A 17798-nucleotide genomic window follows, 5' to 3' on the forward strand; every position below is an offset into this window, starting at 1 on the left:
TAAAGACATGCATACAAATAATTTCAATGTGATATCCCTAGATAATGTAAATATTTAATTTACTGCAAACCAATCAAACTATTTATTATTTTAATTATAAAACTATTTCTTGAATTTAATTATGCATAAGTGAATTAGCATTTATTTGTAAATATTGTGTCTAATTGTTAAAGTAGTTATGAGAGACAGTTATCTATCCCTAACTAATTTCTTGAGGATTTATTCAAGAAAGGTCAAGAGGATAAGGGTATCTAAGATCAAGGAGAGGAAGAGGGAGAAAGAAAGTAAAGAAAAAGGAAGAAATTATGTGCTGAGATGTCAGGCAGTGTTCTGTAGCTACGTCTGGTTTGGACTAGATAGCTGTGAGATAGTGAGTTCTCGTAATAAAAAAAGGAGAACATTCCTGTGTACAGGAACAGCTCCTGGGGGGGACTACAGGACATAGTAGTCTCAAGTTTGGGAGATAAAATATCCAGCAGCAAGGCTTAGTTGGAGACTAAACCTGGAAGACAATGTGAACCATATAAGTGAAAATTCTCTTATGAAGTAATTAAGATTCTATTATGTAACTTTATATAAATTTATGCATGAAAATTGCTAACAGATAGTGATTTTAGCTGGTTAACCTGAGGTATTGGTAGTGATAGTCCGTAAGTAATTTTCATGTAACTAGCTGAGAGGTAGATTACTTTTTTATACCGAGTAAAATGTACAGTCAGTTTCGGTGGACATTGACAAAAGACAACTGACAGATTTTATTTGAGTATACATTACGATAATGAAATCAAACATCAAGAAAATGAAAATGATCTGATTGCTACCTAGATTTACATATTCTTGCAAGAAATTAGAATACCATAATCTTTTTCTAGGACGACCAAACCCTGAACACCAGAGACAGAACAAAACAAACCTATACATACATACATACATACATATATATATAGATATATAATGAAACATCATTCACATTATGGATAAGGAAAGAGAACAGTAGATGAATTAAACGATAAATTATAGTCTGCTACAGGTAAACCAAGAGATTTCATCTTGCTACCCTCGCAGTTAGGGAAAATAAAATTACCATCTCTATTTGGAACATAGACAGATAAATACACTATTAACTCTAACATAAAAAAGAGACGAAGAACTATGGAAACATGTCATTCGCAGAATATATTTAAACGATAAACAAGTTAGCAGTATCTTAAGAACTGTAGATTACTTGAGCAACATTACAAGTTTTATTGCCTATCACTATGAAGGGAAGTTGAATAAGTCAAGTTGGGGTTTTGAACCACACCCTTTTGAAAACATACAAAACATATTTTTCCCCTTTTTAAGGCGGCCTTTGAAAAATAAATGTAGCTATCTAAGACTGATAAATTAACAGTAGACTGTGAAAACCCCCTTGCAAATATGAAATCATCCTATCGCCCTTAAGGGCTGGTAATGTTAAAAATAAATATTGTTAAGTACATTAACATCATAGTAGTGCACAAATGAAGCCTCATGTTGGAGCTGAAACCTTAAATCAAAAAAATAACCTTAGAGGAAAGCATTAAGCAAGCTCAAGTACCTGGTAGAAACCTTATCACGCTCAGAGGGTTGAGCAAGAGCTTCCACCAGCAACTCGCATAAGACCTTAACACTTGTAAAACCCTCCATACCAACTGGGAGGAGTACCAAGGATTAAAAGTTGAATCAAGAAAACAAGAACTATAAAAATGCTTGAGACCTAAGCCTATAAACAAAATAACTTCAACATTACCTGATTTGAGACATTGGTGCAAAACCTCATCATGGTAGAGTGCCAAGTCAGAGGCCAATACGACTGTGAGGGAAGCCAGAGATAATTAGGAGTCATAGTATGGCGACAGAGAACCAGTTTAGAATACAAACAACACTAGCTAAGAGCAATAGACATGTGAGCACTTGGGTATGGAGAAAACCATTTTGAGCATTTTGTTTCCATCTCCAGGAAGGGAAAGAATGAATGAACGATGAAATTACTTCCGAGGAATAGAACCCCAAGGTGCCCCTCCACCGTTTGATCCAAACAACAATCGGAGGCCATTGATATTGAGCCAGTCCTGAGACCAACGATGGAGATGTACCACCATGAAGACTCCAAAGAGGAGAGGCCTCCACCTAGGCCGATACAATAGCCAGAGCATTAATGCAGCATGGGAAATCGAGTGGTAAGAGTTAATTTTATTCAGAAAACCAAATAGTAATAAAGTCCAGGCTTAAATACCATGGAGTTATGGTATAGTTAGTCATGTGTCGGAGGGACAAGTGGCTCAGTTAGAAAGCCCACTTTCATTATAACTTGTAACTATAGTCGCAGAAAGCATGCAAGGGCCATGGTAGGTCATGTTGTAAAGGTTTATACCATAAATACATAGATTTCAAAATAACCAGTAATACTTTGGAAATTACTCTACAGTTCTATGAGAATCATAATTGCTTAAATGGTAATAGTTCTATGTTAATATACATTAATTTTCATTTAAATTTTCTTTATGTATATTTTAACTTGTGGATGTGTGACATATGGTATCAGAGTGCTCAAGTTGCAAAACTAAGACCTCTGGAATATAAGAAAATAACAACATTGGTGATGTGCACAGAGGAAGTAGGGAAGCAGTTAGCATGAGGAGAACTGGAAATCCACCACACAGGTCTGTAATGGGAATAGGACCAACATCATTTCAAGATGGCAATCCTGAGGTATGGGTGCAGTTGGGTGATGAGCCGTGAAACACCAATACTACTATCATTGAAAATGTACAACATTTGAAGGATGAGATGGCTCAACTATAGGCAGACAATGAAAGGTTGATGTAGGAGCAGGAAAAGATTATGAAGAGTATATCCGATAGACAAAATCATCGACAACTAGTCCCTAGCCCTAAGCACGGAAATATGAAAGGGGAAAAAGAATTTCAAACTGAGAATGTGGAAACAGAAGGTGGCAAAGAGAATCATGAAGAAGAATCAGATAATATGTCAAAACACAAAACATAGAAAAGACTGAAAATGGAACTTCAAGGGGAGTTTCGAAAAATAAAGCCTTCCATCTTTGATGGTGAATAGGAAGAGGCAGCGGAAGCCTTGCCCATCAATATGAACAAGTATTTCCAGTTGTATGAGTATGACCATAATTTAAAGGCTCATTTGGCCATTTTCCAGCTACAAAGGAAAGCCAGCCTATGGTGGGAGGAAGTAAAAAACAGTTCGCGGAGTAAATGAACAAAGCATAACTTGGGAAAAAATTCAAAGATATTTTAAAGAAAAATATCTAACTGAAAGATTTTTTGTTGCAGGAGCATCCTACTCAGAATATTATTATTCATTTGGTTGATTTAGGGGGGTGATGTTTTTAATTATTTTTAGGAATCTTGAATAGATTGAGTGAGAAATCTATGTGTGAGGTTTTCAGTTGAGAATATTAGGGATAATTGATATGTGTAAATCTCGTAGAGATCTTAGGGATTACGAGATCCTTGAATAGGAATTAGTTGAGTAAATTATGGAAAAAATCATGGATTTAGTATAATCCATAATTATGTAATTAATCTATAAATGTAAGCCTGCGAGGAGAGTGAAAAATAGGGGTGAGAAAAAGTGCTAGAGTGTTAGAGAGTGTTAGAGGGAGCTAAGTAGTGGTGAGAATAAATCAGAGCATGAGATGTTCTGAATGTATATGTAAACATTGTTATGAATTAAAGGAGTTTGTGTTCAAAAACTGTTTCGGCAGTCTGGACCCCAGTCAGGTATTTTTCTCTATTTATACATCCTATTTATAAATCACAATCGATTAGTGTTATGAGTTAAATTGAGCTTAAGTGCTAAACCTTTGTTTAAAGGGCCTTTCTTAAAATATGAATTAAGCACGTGTGTTGTATTTGATAAGTGGGAAGCAGTATCTTGTGTGCCCAAAAGGTTGTAAGTGGTATTTGGAAAATTCACGCGATCAACCTTAGCAGTCAACATGTAGCATGAGAAAACCACTTTTCTCGCACGCTCTTGACTTGTTATGCATCATGCAAGAATCCATGCGAGATTACTCGAAAACTATTGGATCAAGCGGGATTGATCGACAGTGGAGATTTTCCAAGCTAGTTGGCGAGCGGGTGACATGACAACTGTTCGATTAGATGGGCCAGATCTGACGGTGATCGTGTTGGAAGAAGCACACAGTTTAATCCAAATTTTGGACGTGATATTTTATGGATTGTGATTTAATCCAATTGAATTCTAGATCGATCATATCCATTCATTGTGAATCGATGAGATCCGATGGATATCGCTCTGGAAGATGCATGTGAAATAATTTAAGTTTCCGACGTGATAAGGTTTGAGTTGGAATTTAATTTTTTGGGGGTCCACACAAGAGATCGGGGTCTGATAGTTTAATTAAATGGGGGTTTAATTAATTTATATTCTACGAATTATGTAAAGTTGCAATTTCGCTGCATCAAAGTGGTATCAGAGCAGAAGAAGATTCTACATGAAGTCTGATTATATTGCAGCTTTTTCAGTGTTAGTGTTTATAATTTTTGGGCAGAGTAACATCAGAGGAAGGTGAGAAGATTTGCAGCAACCTAGAGCAAGGAATGCTCAATTGGTTTTAGAAGAAAGAACTAGAGAGATGCCGAAAGACTAAGGTCAAAGGAGAGAAGATTGGTGAGATATCATGTAGGAAGGGGGACTTGTTACTATAGAGGTTGATTGGAGCTCACAAGTTAAAGTTGTTAGAAAGACAAGAAAGCATATGACAAGGAAAATCAGAGGTGCAACGAAAGCAAAGGGAAAAGAAGAGGAGTCAGTTTTAGAATTTGATTGAGGTAAATATTTTATTTTATTGAATTTTGAATATTGACTGAGCTTGAAGAATTAGTTAAAATAAACATGGAGAAACTTAAGAAAGGTTCACATAAATGTTATAAGAGTCATGAAGAGTGTAGGATAAGTATTGTAGTGATGAGAGCAGAGTTGAATATACTACCAGAATGGTTTCAAGAGAAAGAGAATGAAGACTAAAGACATGGATGGAGAATAAGGAAACGAGTCAAGTGGAATCTATTGCAACAGAAATGGAATGCTATGTTGATGAACAAAATTGAAAAAATATATATTTCTTTGTTGGAGAAGGAGAGACTCATAGGAATTGAGTCATAGCAAAGAGGATTTGCTGAAACCCAGAAATTCCATTGTGGGAATTTGGTGCTTGATGCATCAAAAGATATCGAAAGGTCTGATATTTTTAAAACTGATAGTTTGTCTGTGAATACAGGTATGGTACTAAATAAGGAATTTGTTGCTATAGAGACAACTAATGACCATTGTTATGATCAAGAAGTCTTTTGTGAACCTGAAGGAAATTGGGATGATTGTTTTTCATTCCATGATGTTGATTTTTCAGCTCAATTAGATAAGGAAACAATAACTAAAGAGACAGAAGCCAAAGAAGTTGAGACCAGAGAAACTGTAACAAAAGGAGGAAAGGACACCATAGAGAATATCAACTGTGTTGATGTGATTAACAAAGAGGAATTACTCCTAGAGCATGGTGGAGGAAATTGCTTTACAGATATATAGAATTTGGTTGACAGTTTGAGTGATGATGATGGTGAACTTTCAGATTTAGCTCTTACTAATCTCAGCACGATAGAGTTACCTAGTAAAGTTATAGGTGCAGGTGGTGAACCAGTTCGAGACTCATTCAAAATTTGGAAACGAGGAAAATGGGTATTCACATTTCCACATGCAGTTCATGAGTCTATATTTCCAGAACAAAGGATGATGAGGTATGGAAAGCCGAGAATCATGTTTAATTATTCTCTGAAGATATTATTTTGTGAATTTATTGCCAGAATACATGATGAAGTTATTTCTTTGAAGGACCATCAACAAAACAAAGTTTGGAATCCTGGAGGTAGCAAGTCATTCAGACTTGTAGCTGTCACATTACAACAGAAAAGTGACAGGAGTCTACGACATTTTTTTCTACTTTGGGAGTCTAATGCAGGAGAATCTTGCTCAAAATATTATTGTTCATCTGATTTATTTAGGGGATGATGTTTTTAATTATTTTTAGGAATCTTGTATAGATTGAGTGAGAAATCTATGTGTGAGGTTTTCAGTGGTGAAATATTCTCAACTATGTGAGAATATCAGGGATAATTGATATGTGTAAATCTCGTAGAGATCTTAGGGATTACGAGATCCTAGAATAGGAATTAGTTGAGTAAATTATGGAAAAAAATCATGGATTTAGTATAATCCATAATTATGTAATTAACCTATAAATGTAAGCCTGCGAGGAGAGTGAAACACAGTGTGAGAAAAAGTGTTAGAGAGTGTTAGAGAGAGTTAAGTAGCAGTGAGAATAAATGAGAGCATGATATGTTTTGAATGTATATGTAAATATTTCTACGAACGAAAGGACTTTGTGTTAAAAACTTGTTTTGGTGGTCTAGACCCTAGTTAGGTATTTTTCTTCGTTTATACATTCTATTGATAAATCATAGTTGATTAGTGTTAAGCGTTAATACTGAGCTTAAGTGCTAAACCTTTGTTTAAAGCACCTTTCTTAAAATATGAATTAAGCACGTGGGTTGTATTTGATAAGCAGGAAGTGGTATCTCGCGCACCCAAAAGGTCATAAGTGGTATTTGGAAAATTTACGTGATCAACCTTAGTGGTCAACACGTAGCACGAGAAAACCACTTTTCTCGTGTGATCTTGACTTGTTATGCATCATGTAAGAATCCACGCGAGATTACGTGACAGTCGTTGGATCAAGCGGGATTGATCAACGGTGGAGATCTGCCAAGCTAGTTGGTGAGCGGATGACATGATATCCATTCAATTAGATGGGTCAGATCTGATGGTGATCGCGTCAAAAGAAGCACGCACTTTAATCCAAATTTCGGATGTGATATTTTATGGACTGTGATTTAATGCAGTTGAATTTTGGATCGATCATAGCCGTTCATTATGAATGGACGAGATCCGACAGATATCACTCCAAAAGATGCATGTGAAGTAATTTTAGTTTCAGACATGATAACGTTTGAGCTAGAATTTAATTTGTTTGGGGTCCACGCAAGAGATCAGGGTATGATAGTTTAATTAAACAGGGGTTTAGTTAATTTATATTCTGCGAATTATGTGAACTTGCAGTTTCGCTGCATCATTTTTCATGATCTCTGACTGGGTCAATCTTCCATGGATGAGTTCATAACAAAATTTACATCATTACTTCGGTATGTCCCTTACATACACGAAGAAAAAGTAAAGTTGCAGTGATTTATCAACAATCTCCTATTCTTCATGAAAGAACGATTGGAGTTTGATAACCCAAAAACCATGGAAAAAGTTATATGTAAGGCACAGATATGCTACCAACAAAACAAAACAAAGGGAGATATGGGAAAGAGATGGGCTGACAAAAAAGGAATTAAATTTGCTTCCAGCCACAAGGGAAATAAGGGCACAGGAAACAAAGGATTGTATAGAGGTCAAACAAACCAAAATATGAATAGAAATCAACCAAGATTTAGATTACCAGGTGAAACCAAGATGAATTTGCAATCAGGCCAAACTGAAGTAGAATTAACTAATAGACCACCTGTATAGTGTTGGGGATGTAGAGGCCCACATTATGTCCAAAACTGCCCACACTGCAAAGGATTTGATCATATTTCATAGATACAAGAAGCATCTACTGTGGGTGAAGTAGCGAGAAGCATTCCTAAAATTAATGCTGCCCTTGAAGACCATCAGGTAGAATTTCAGCCAACCATGGTTGAATTTGAAGGTAAATTTTTTGACCGAACCATATCTATTTTAATTGATCCTAGACCTACTTTGAGTTATATTACCCCCAAGATAGTGGAACAATGTAAATTGAAAGTTGTTAAGTTTAAAAATCCTTGGTTAGTACAACTAGCCACAGGAGTGAAAATAAGAGTTTTGGCCAAAGTCAATAATTTCCCCCTAATATTAGTTAATCAGTCTATCATGGTAGATCTGAATGTGTTACCCTGGGATCATAAAACATCCTTATATGTATGGATTGGTTGGAAAAACATTGGTCCCTCATTAACTGTAAAACCAAAACCATTAATTACCAGGATGAGAAAGGAGAAAGACAGGAAATTCAAGGTATTCAAAAACCTTTGCAATTAAGCCCTGTAACAGCCTCCCAGTTAGAAAAGTGCGTGAGAAAAGGTTGTCAGGTTTATGCAATAAAAGTAGGGTATGCTGACTCTAAAGATAAAAAAATTTCGTTAGAGAATATACCAGTGGTACAAAAATTTTGGATGTATTTCCTAAGGAAATCCCAGGCCTACCCCTGAAAAGGGACATAGATTTCAACATTGATTTAATTCCAGGAGTTGCCCCTGTCTCCCAAGCCCCTTATCATATGAGCATACCAAAGCTAACAGAATTAAAAATGCAGCTATAGGAGCTGCTTGATAAAAATTATCTCCATCCCAGAGTGTCCCTTGAGGAGCTCTAGTACTTTTTGGTAAGAAGAAGAATGGAACCTTGTGAATGTGCATGGATTACCGTCAGTTAAATAAGCTAACCATTAAAAATGAATACCCCCTCCCTCGTATAGATTAATTATTTGATTAGGTGAAGGGTGAAACCGTATTTTCAAAGATCGATCTTTGCTCTGGTTATCACCAAATCAGAATAAAAGAGGAAGCTATAGCAAAAACTATGTTCAAGACATGTTATGGGCATTATGAGTTTGTAGTGTTGCCTTTTGGACTGACTAATGCCCCAGAAACCTTCATGTGCCTCATGAACATTATATTTCATTAGTTTGTGGACAAGTTTGTGTTAATCTTTATTGATGATATATTGTTCGACTCTCAGAGCATAGAAGAATATAAGGAGCATCTCTGGATTGTTCTGCAAGTCCTAAACGAACACCAGTTCTATGCTAAATACAGTAAATGTGAAGGATAGAAAAAAGTAGAAACAAGTACCATTCAAGCAATGAAATAAAAACAACACAAAAAAGTTTATTAGCACATGAAATTTATCCCAAATTGTCAATTTACTTACTTGACCAATCAACAATTGTATTGAAATTAGCAACAAGCAGAACAAAGAATTTATCAAGGTGCATATAAATAATTGCAAAAAATAACAACCACTAGAGAGAAGCAATATTCTTGTTTCTTAAAGACACACATACAAATAATTGTAATGTGATATCCCCAGATAATGTAAATATTTAATTTACTACAGACCAAACAAACCGTTTATTATTTTAATTAGAAAATTATTTCTTGAATTTAATTATGTAGAAGTGAATTAGCAGTTATTTGTAAATATTGTTTATACTTGTTAAAGTAGTTAGGAGAGAGATTTATCTTTCCCTAACTAATTTCTTGAGTATTTGTTCGAGAAATATCAAGAGGATAAGGGTATCTAAGATCAGGGAGAGGAAGAGGGAGAAAGAAAGTAAAGAAAAGGAAGAAAATTTGGGCTGAGATGTTAGCCAGTGTTCTGTAGCTACGTCTGGTTTGGACCAAATAGCTGTGAGATAGTGAGTTCTCATAATAAAAATGAAGAAGGTTCTTGTGTACAGGAACATCTCATGGGGAGACTACAGGACATAGTAGTGTCAAGATTGGGAGGTAAAATATCGAGCAGAAAGGCTTAGTTGCAATCTAAACTTGGAAGACAATGTGAATTAGATAAGTGAAAATTCTCTTATGAAGTAATTAATATTCTATTATGTATGTTTCTATAAATTTATCCATGACAATTTCTAACAGATAGTAGGTTTGACTGGTTAACCTGAGGTATTCGTAGTGATAGTCCGTAAGTAATTTTCATGTAACTAGCTAAGAGGTAGATTACTTTGTTATACCCAGTAAAATGTACAGTTAGTTTCGGTGGACATTGACAAAAGACAAATGACAACGCTTAGTTGAGTATAAATTATGCTAATGAAATCGAACATCAGGAAAACGAAAATGATCAGACTGCTACCCAGATTTACATATTCTTGCAAGAAATTAGAATACCATAATCTTTTGCTAGGAATACCAAACCCTGAACACCAGGGACAAAACAAAACAAACCTATACATATACATACATACATACATACATACATATATATATATATAATGAAGCAGCAGTCGCATTATCGATAAGGAAAGAGAATAGTAGATGAATTAAACAAGAAATTATAGTCTACGACAGGTAAACCAAGAGACTTCATCTTGCTACCCTCGCAGTTAGGGAAAATAAAATTACCATATCTATTTGGAACATAGACAGATATCTATTAACTCAGATATGAAAAAGAGACGAAGAACTACGGAAACATGTCATTCGTAGAATATATTTAAACTGTAAACAAGTTAACAGTATCTTAAGAACTGTAGATTACTCGAGCAACATTACAAGTTTTCTAGCCTATCACTATGAAGGGAAGTTGAATAAGTCAGGTCGGGGTTTTAAACCACGCCCCTTTGCAAACATACAAAACACATTTCGCCCCTTTTAAGGCACGCTTTAAAAGATAAATGTAGTTATTTGAAAATGATAAATTAGCAGTTGACTGCGAAAACCCCCTTGCAAATATGCAAACTACCTATCGTCGTTAAGGGCTAACAATGTTCAAAATAAATATTGTTAAGTACATTAACATCACATTAGTGCACAAATGACACCTCCTTTTGGAACCGCAACCTTTAAATCAAGAAAGAACCTTAAAAAGAAAGTGTTAAGCAAGGTGAAGTACCTGGTAGAAACTTTATCACGTTGAGAGGGTCGAGCAAGAGCTTCCACCAGCAACTCGCATAAGACGTTAACACCTATAAAACCTTCCATCCCAATTGGGAGGAGTACCAAGGATTAAAAGTTGAATCACGAAAACAATAACTGTAAAAAGGCTTGAGACCATTGCCTGTAAACAAAATAACTTTGACATTACCTAATTTGAGACATTGGTGCAAACCCTTGTCGCTATAGAATGTCGAGCCAAAGGCCAATATGCCTGCCAGGGAAGCCAAAGACGATTAGTAATCATAGTATGGTAGCAGTGACCCATTTTAGAATACAAACAACACCAACTATGGGAAATAGACCTGTGAGCACCTAGGTATGGAGAAAACCCTTCTGAGCATATTGTTTCCATCTCCAAGAAGGGAAAGAATGAATGAACGACGACATTACTTTCGAGGCATAGAACCTTGAGGTTCTCCTCCATTGTTTGATCCAAACAACAATCGTAGGTCATTAATATAGAGCCAGTCCCAAGACCAACGATGGAGTTGTACCACCACAAAGACTCCCGAGAGGAGAGGCCTCCACCTAGGTCGATAGAACAGCTAGAGCATTAATGTAGCATGGGAAACTGAGTGGTAAGAGTTAATGTTGTTCAGAAAATCGTACAGCAATAATGTCTAGGCTTAAATACCATGGAGTTATGTTATTGTCCATCATGTGTAGGAGGGACAAGTGGCTTGGTTAGAAATCCCACTTTCATTATAACTTGTAACTATAGTCGTGGAAAGAATTCAAGGGCCATGGTAGGTCATGTTGTAAAGGTTCATACCATAAATACATAGATTTCGAAATAACCAGTAATACTTTGGAAATTACTTTACAGTTCTGTGAGAATCATAATTTCTTAAATGGTAATAGTTCTATGTTATTATACAGTAATTTTAAATTTAATTTTCTTTATGTATATTTTAACTTGTGGATGTGTAACATGCAAGCAAGAAAAAGAAATAAAAAAAAATAGAAAAATAAAAATCATGAATAGTAAATTGTATTCAAGATAAATCGTTCCTCCTCTTCCTTTCTAAGTGTAAAATATGCATTATCTTTCATTTTGGCATAACGTTGAAAAGAAAAAAGTGGCGAAATTGCAAACCATCTATAGATTTCACTCTTGATAGAGTTGTAAACGTCAGACCCTGCCTCTCTATGTCTCCAATATCCACAGTGGCTCATTGCAAAGTCATCCCCTGTGATTTGTGTATTGTCAACACCCATGCCATTTTCAAAAGCATTTGTCTCATATTCCCACTAAGAACGGGCGGAATCGATACAACAATTATACAATCTCTATCAAATGGAACATCAAAACACTTTTCAAACATAATTGTAACAAAGTATGGAAGTAATGGCAGTTTTTAACTAGGCGCAAATAAAATATATTCAATATATCCAAGTGCACCATTAACCAAACCAACTTCAGCCCACAAATTACACGTTAACATCATGTGCTCTCCACGAACTAGAATTGCTTCATGCTCCAACACATCATCATCACTATCACTTATTTTTGTTCTTCTATTGCATTCTGCAACACATCTTGCAATAAGAGAATTTAATCATTTAATCATTTTTTGATTATGAAAATTCACGAGACTGTTCGTCGCAAATTAGTGAACAGAAGAACCAAACAAAGTCCTTTCCTCTCAATCCAAGAAACTATAACACACGTCATAAGAAGATCCCAATCAATAAGAAAAGGCTCTGCATTTCTAATATTGGTTAAAAGATTGTGAAAAGATGCTTGTCTCAGATCATCTCCTTGTTGCCTATAAATTTTGTCTAGAGCCACAAAAATGTTGAAGTTTTCCCACAAAAATTTCCCAATGGTTTAACCTGAATATAAGGGTTTATCCCTAACATGGTGCAGCTATGCAAGGTTTCCTACAAGAATGATGGACCTACCACCAAAAGGACAATCCTTGTTTTCAGGAAAGGCTTCTTACAAACGAGAATCTATTTGTATGAATAGCCTTGGACCTATAAAGCTCATCTCATCAATCAATATATATCAAACATGCCTCATTTCTTCTTGAAACACTGCCAAAGCCTGCCCACACAATGGATTCATATATTTTATAGGAATTTTTAATGTAGAATGTATTGTTTTGCCATGTATGTTAAAAGTAGCAATACCAGTTGGAGCAAGCAATAAAAAAGGACATTTTCCATCTGTTTTTGAACTAGAAAGAGCATGATAAATACACCCAATGAGAGAAGAATTCCCTATTCCAGTAGTACCTAGAATAATCATTTTTAAAGCACCATCATTTCCGCCATTAGCAAAGTGTCAAAAAATAATCTCAAAAGAAGCTAGTTATTTTTTTGATAGAGAGGAAGGTGACAAATATGTGTCCCTAACAAAGCCGCAATTGAGAACACCTGCAAATTCCGCATATTTTACAAAACTGATCCCTTCTTTTTAAATAATTTGAAACCATCATTTCCTACCATTTATAATTAATATCAAAGTCCCTTCTACCAAGATTATCAAAATCTTAAATTTTTACACAGTTTGGAGGAGCTAACTGTGAAAAAACCGGCCACTCTTCAATATCTTGATCAACATTTTCTTCATTTATAAGCAGAACCACATCCTCTTCATCACCTTCATTTGGAAAAGTGCCTCAATCAACATGCCACACACAATATCTCCAATTCCTCAAATTCTCAACAATACTTTCAGTAGAAAACCCGATATCTGAACTAATTTCACGAAATGGCTTATATAAAAGCAACTCACTCAAACAAAATGTTTCAACTCTTCTAAACCCTCATTAGGAATAGCATAAAACTTTAACAAAACACGAATGATAGCATGGTTATTAGGTGGATTTTATTGCTCTTGCCTATGATTCACCTTAAAACTCCACGATCTTGTTATTTCTATCAAGCACAAATGTTCCAAGAAAATGGGTCGACTTCGATAAATCTGAATGAAATTGTTTCCACACAAAAGTTCATCATAATGCAACGAAATCCTTTGGTGCACTTTATTCCCAACATTCTGTTAGAACCTAGATTTGCCTTAGGCTGAAAAGGCAAGGTTCTAGGTCCACATCAAACCACGCTCAGCCTCGTAGCTAGCCCTACGAGGACAGGAGAGGGCTCTCTCCAGGTCAATCGCAGCGAAAAGTGTTTCAATAAGGCTTGAGATGACTGAAATACAAACTAATTTTAGGCTAGCAAATAGATATGAAAGAGGTAATTTATTGAATGACTAAATTTTATGGGCTGTATGGGACAAAGGACAGCCTGAGCTGAGAAATTAAATCAAAGACACAGAGTATTTCGTGAGGCAAGATAGGCAGGAGGTTTAGCATTCAAACTGAATTAATATGGAGTGGAAAGACTATATAGAAAGCTGAAAAGGGCATACATAATGAATCCTTTTCAGACAGAAGAAGAAACACAAAGTGTGAATGCCTTCCCAAGGCAGAGCAGTAAACTGGATTCTACCTCTCTCACTTAACAACATTCAACTAGAAATGATTATGAGTGGACAGTAAAACATAACAAAATACATATGAAACATAAAGAAAAGACATATGCTAAACTCACACCACATGAGTCTCATAAATCAGAGCTGCATCATTTCATTAATTCTCTGCCAAAATGTACAACGAAAGCGCTGGGTTTTTCCTCCACACTACTCCCAAAAACTCCAACCCCTTTACAAATGATTTACAATACAATAAATAGGAACAATTTGTCAGAATATAGATCGACAGACAGAGGAGCTGTTACAACAGCTCAAGAACTGGAAACTAAAGATAAAGAACAAAATAATCTTCAAAAGTTGCACTACACTTGAAATCTGTTTGATAACCCACAAGGAGGCAACACCTGTATCGTAGATCTCGTAATTGAAGAAAAACATAGGCAATGCAACCTATCTTCCTGCGGTTGTAGATATCTACGTTTTATATCTCGGCCTTTGGTCCTTGACATTCCACTTTTCTGTTTGTCGTTTAATAAAAAACCTATTTTTTAATAAAAATGCCTTTTAAGGAAAATTTCGCCTTTAATAAAGGGAAAAATGAATGACTCCAGCGGCAAGTTTGCTAAGCTCGATCCTGTGAAGGTAAAATCTGAAAAATGAACTCTGCACTGATCTTTTTATTCACAAAATGCTTTGATTGCTGACATGAAAAATATAAAGATTTCTTACATGGCAAAACCATCTGTGGATCTAAATGGTAATTCAAAGCTACATGGGCGGAATCACTTTCAGATACTCTTGCATCCTTTCTCACAGGACATTGTTCACTATTTTCCATATCGACTTTCATTCGATCTGGTGCTGATTCAATATCCCCTTTCCTTTTCAATAGCCACCTCATTCTGATCTAATGCCTCATTTATCATTTCTCGTTTCTCATAAGAAATTGCAGTTTCTGGCACATCCAGCAAAGTCAACCTTTCCTTGGCACACTGGGCCCCCTGCCACAATGTATTTTTTAAAGGGCGTGGCGCATAGGCGCGATGCGGCGCGTTGGGTGTGCACGCGGTGCACAGAGCCAACAGGCCAAACTTCATCAATTCTTCATCAAATTTTTAATCAACCCAACTTGTTTGCTCCAAATGGTATGCAGGTTCGATGTTTACCATCTTGTTTTGGATTTCTTGGGGCGAAGTCTCGTGGTTTTCAGAATGATGCTTATCTATGGTGAAGACAATGATGAAAGGTACTCCGTAGAGAATGACTCCGATGAGGATGAACCACTGTCCAATTTCCTGAAACGGGCAAAGGTGTGCAAGAAACTAAAAATTGCAGCTGCAGAAGGGCATTCTATTTCTCAACCTGCAGGTGGATTAGGAAGAATCAGCTGCGATTCCATTTCATATACAGTCAGTGAAAAGAAAGAGAACAACTCTTCTGATGTCTCAGTAAGCAAGGAAAGGTTGACTTTGCTGGATGTGCCAGAAACTGCAATTTCTTATGAGAAACGAGAAATGATAAATGGGGCATTAGATCAGAATGAGGTGGCTATTGAAAAGGAAAGGGGATATTGAATCAACACCAGATCGAATGAAAGTTGATATGGAAAACAGTGAACAATGTCCTATGAGTAAGGATGCAAGAGTATCTGAAAGTGAATCCGCCAATGTAGCTTTGAATTACTGTTTAGATCCACAGATGGTTTTTCCATGTAAGAAATCTTTATATTTTTCATGTCAGCAATCAAAGCATTTCGTGAATAAAAGGATCAGTGCAGAGTTCATTATTCAGATTTTACCTTCACAGGATCGAGCTTAGCAAACTTGTGGCTGGAATCATTCATTTTTCCCTTTATTAAAGGTGAAATTTTCCTTAAAAGTCATTTTTATTAAAAAATTGGTTTTTTATTAAATGGCAAAGGGAAAAGTGGAAAGTCAAAGACCAAAGGCCTAAATATAAAACGTAGATATCTACAACAGCAGGAAGATAGGTTGGATTGCCTATGTTTGTCTTCAGTTACGAGATCTACGATACAGGTGTTGCCTCCTTGTGGGTTATCAAACAGATTTCAAGTGTAACGCAGCTTTTGAAGATTATTTTGTTCTCTATCTTTAGTTTCCAGTTCTTGAGCTGTTGTAACAGCTCCTTTGTCTGTCGATCTATATTCTGAAAAATTGGTCCTATTTACTGTATTGTAAATCATTGGTAAAGGGGTTGGAGTTTCTGGGAGTAGTGTGGAGGAAAAACCCAACACTTTCACTGTAGAGTTTGGCAGAGAATTAATGAAATGATGCAACTCTGATTTATGAGACTCATGTGGTGTGAGTTTAGCATATGTCTTTTCTTTATGTTTCATATGTATTTTGTTATGTTTTACCATCCATTCATCATCATTTCTAGTTGAATGTTGTTAAGCGAGAGAGGTAGAATCCAGTTTACTGCTCTACCTTGGGAAGGCATTCATGCTTTGTGTTTCTTCTTCTGTCTGAAAAGGATTCATTATGTATGCCCTTTTCAACTTTCTCTACAGTCTTTCCACTCCATATTAATTCAGTTTGAATGCTAAACCTCCTGCCTATCTTGCCTCACGAAATACTCTGTGTCTTTGATTTAATTTCTCAGCTCAGGCCGTCCTTTGTCCCATAAAGCCCAGAAAATTCAGTCATTCAATAAATTACCTCTTTCATATCTATTTACTAGCCTAAAATTAGTTTGTATTTCAGTCATCTCAAGCCTTATTGAAACATTTTTCGCTGAGATTGACCTGGAGAGAGCCCTCTCTTGTCCTCGTAGGGCTAGCTACGAGGCTGAGCGTGGTTTGATGTGGACCTAGAACCTTACCTTTTCAGCCTGAGGCAAATCTAGGCTCTAACATAGTGGCGACCATACTGGGGGAGAAAAATGGTTTGCTTGTTGATGTCATTTGTTTTATAAGCTACAGACGGAGCCTGAAGTTATGACAAGTAGCCATCGAAACGCTTTTTCTTTGCATTAGCTCAAGTAGATAAACGTTGCTTCAGCCAATCTCTGGTCTAGCTTGTGAACATGACACTTGACTTGTGAATTACCCTCCAGTACATCAGATCGTTCTAGACTTTGGGTGATGAGTCTAGAATTCGATAGGCTGAAATCATTCACCTGGAAACTTCATTCACTGAAAAATCCAGAAATCAATGCTTCATGGTGACTCCACTACAGGAAGATCAATAGCTTTAAGATTTTCAAGATGGAATGGGTTGCAAGAAGATACGCTCCCATGAGCCGAGATCACATTCCAGGTTTTCCAAATAAAATTCCTAAAGTAGATTGGCAAAAGAATTTGCCTATGTTTAAAGATGATGATAGGAAGGATGTTGCCTTACATCTGGTTAGATTTCACATACATATTTGTAATTTGAAGGTTGATTTTCCTGAATATTGCTTGATGAAGATATTCATGGCCACTCTGGAAGGTGAAGCCCGATCTTGGTATGAAAGTTTCCGCCTGCTTGTATTTACTGTTTGAAGGATTTTCATGCCATGTT

This window comes from Pinus tabuliformis, chromosome Q (assembly GCF_031772625.1).
Source record: "Pinus tabuliformis cultivar Carrire ecotype Pingquan chromosome Q, CPIR1, whole genome shotgun sequence".
NCBI classification, from domain to species: domain Eukaryota; kingdom Viridiplantae; phylum Streptophyta; class Pinopsida; order Pinales; family Pinaceae; genus Pinus; species Pinus tabuliformis.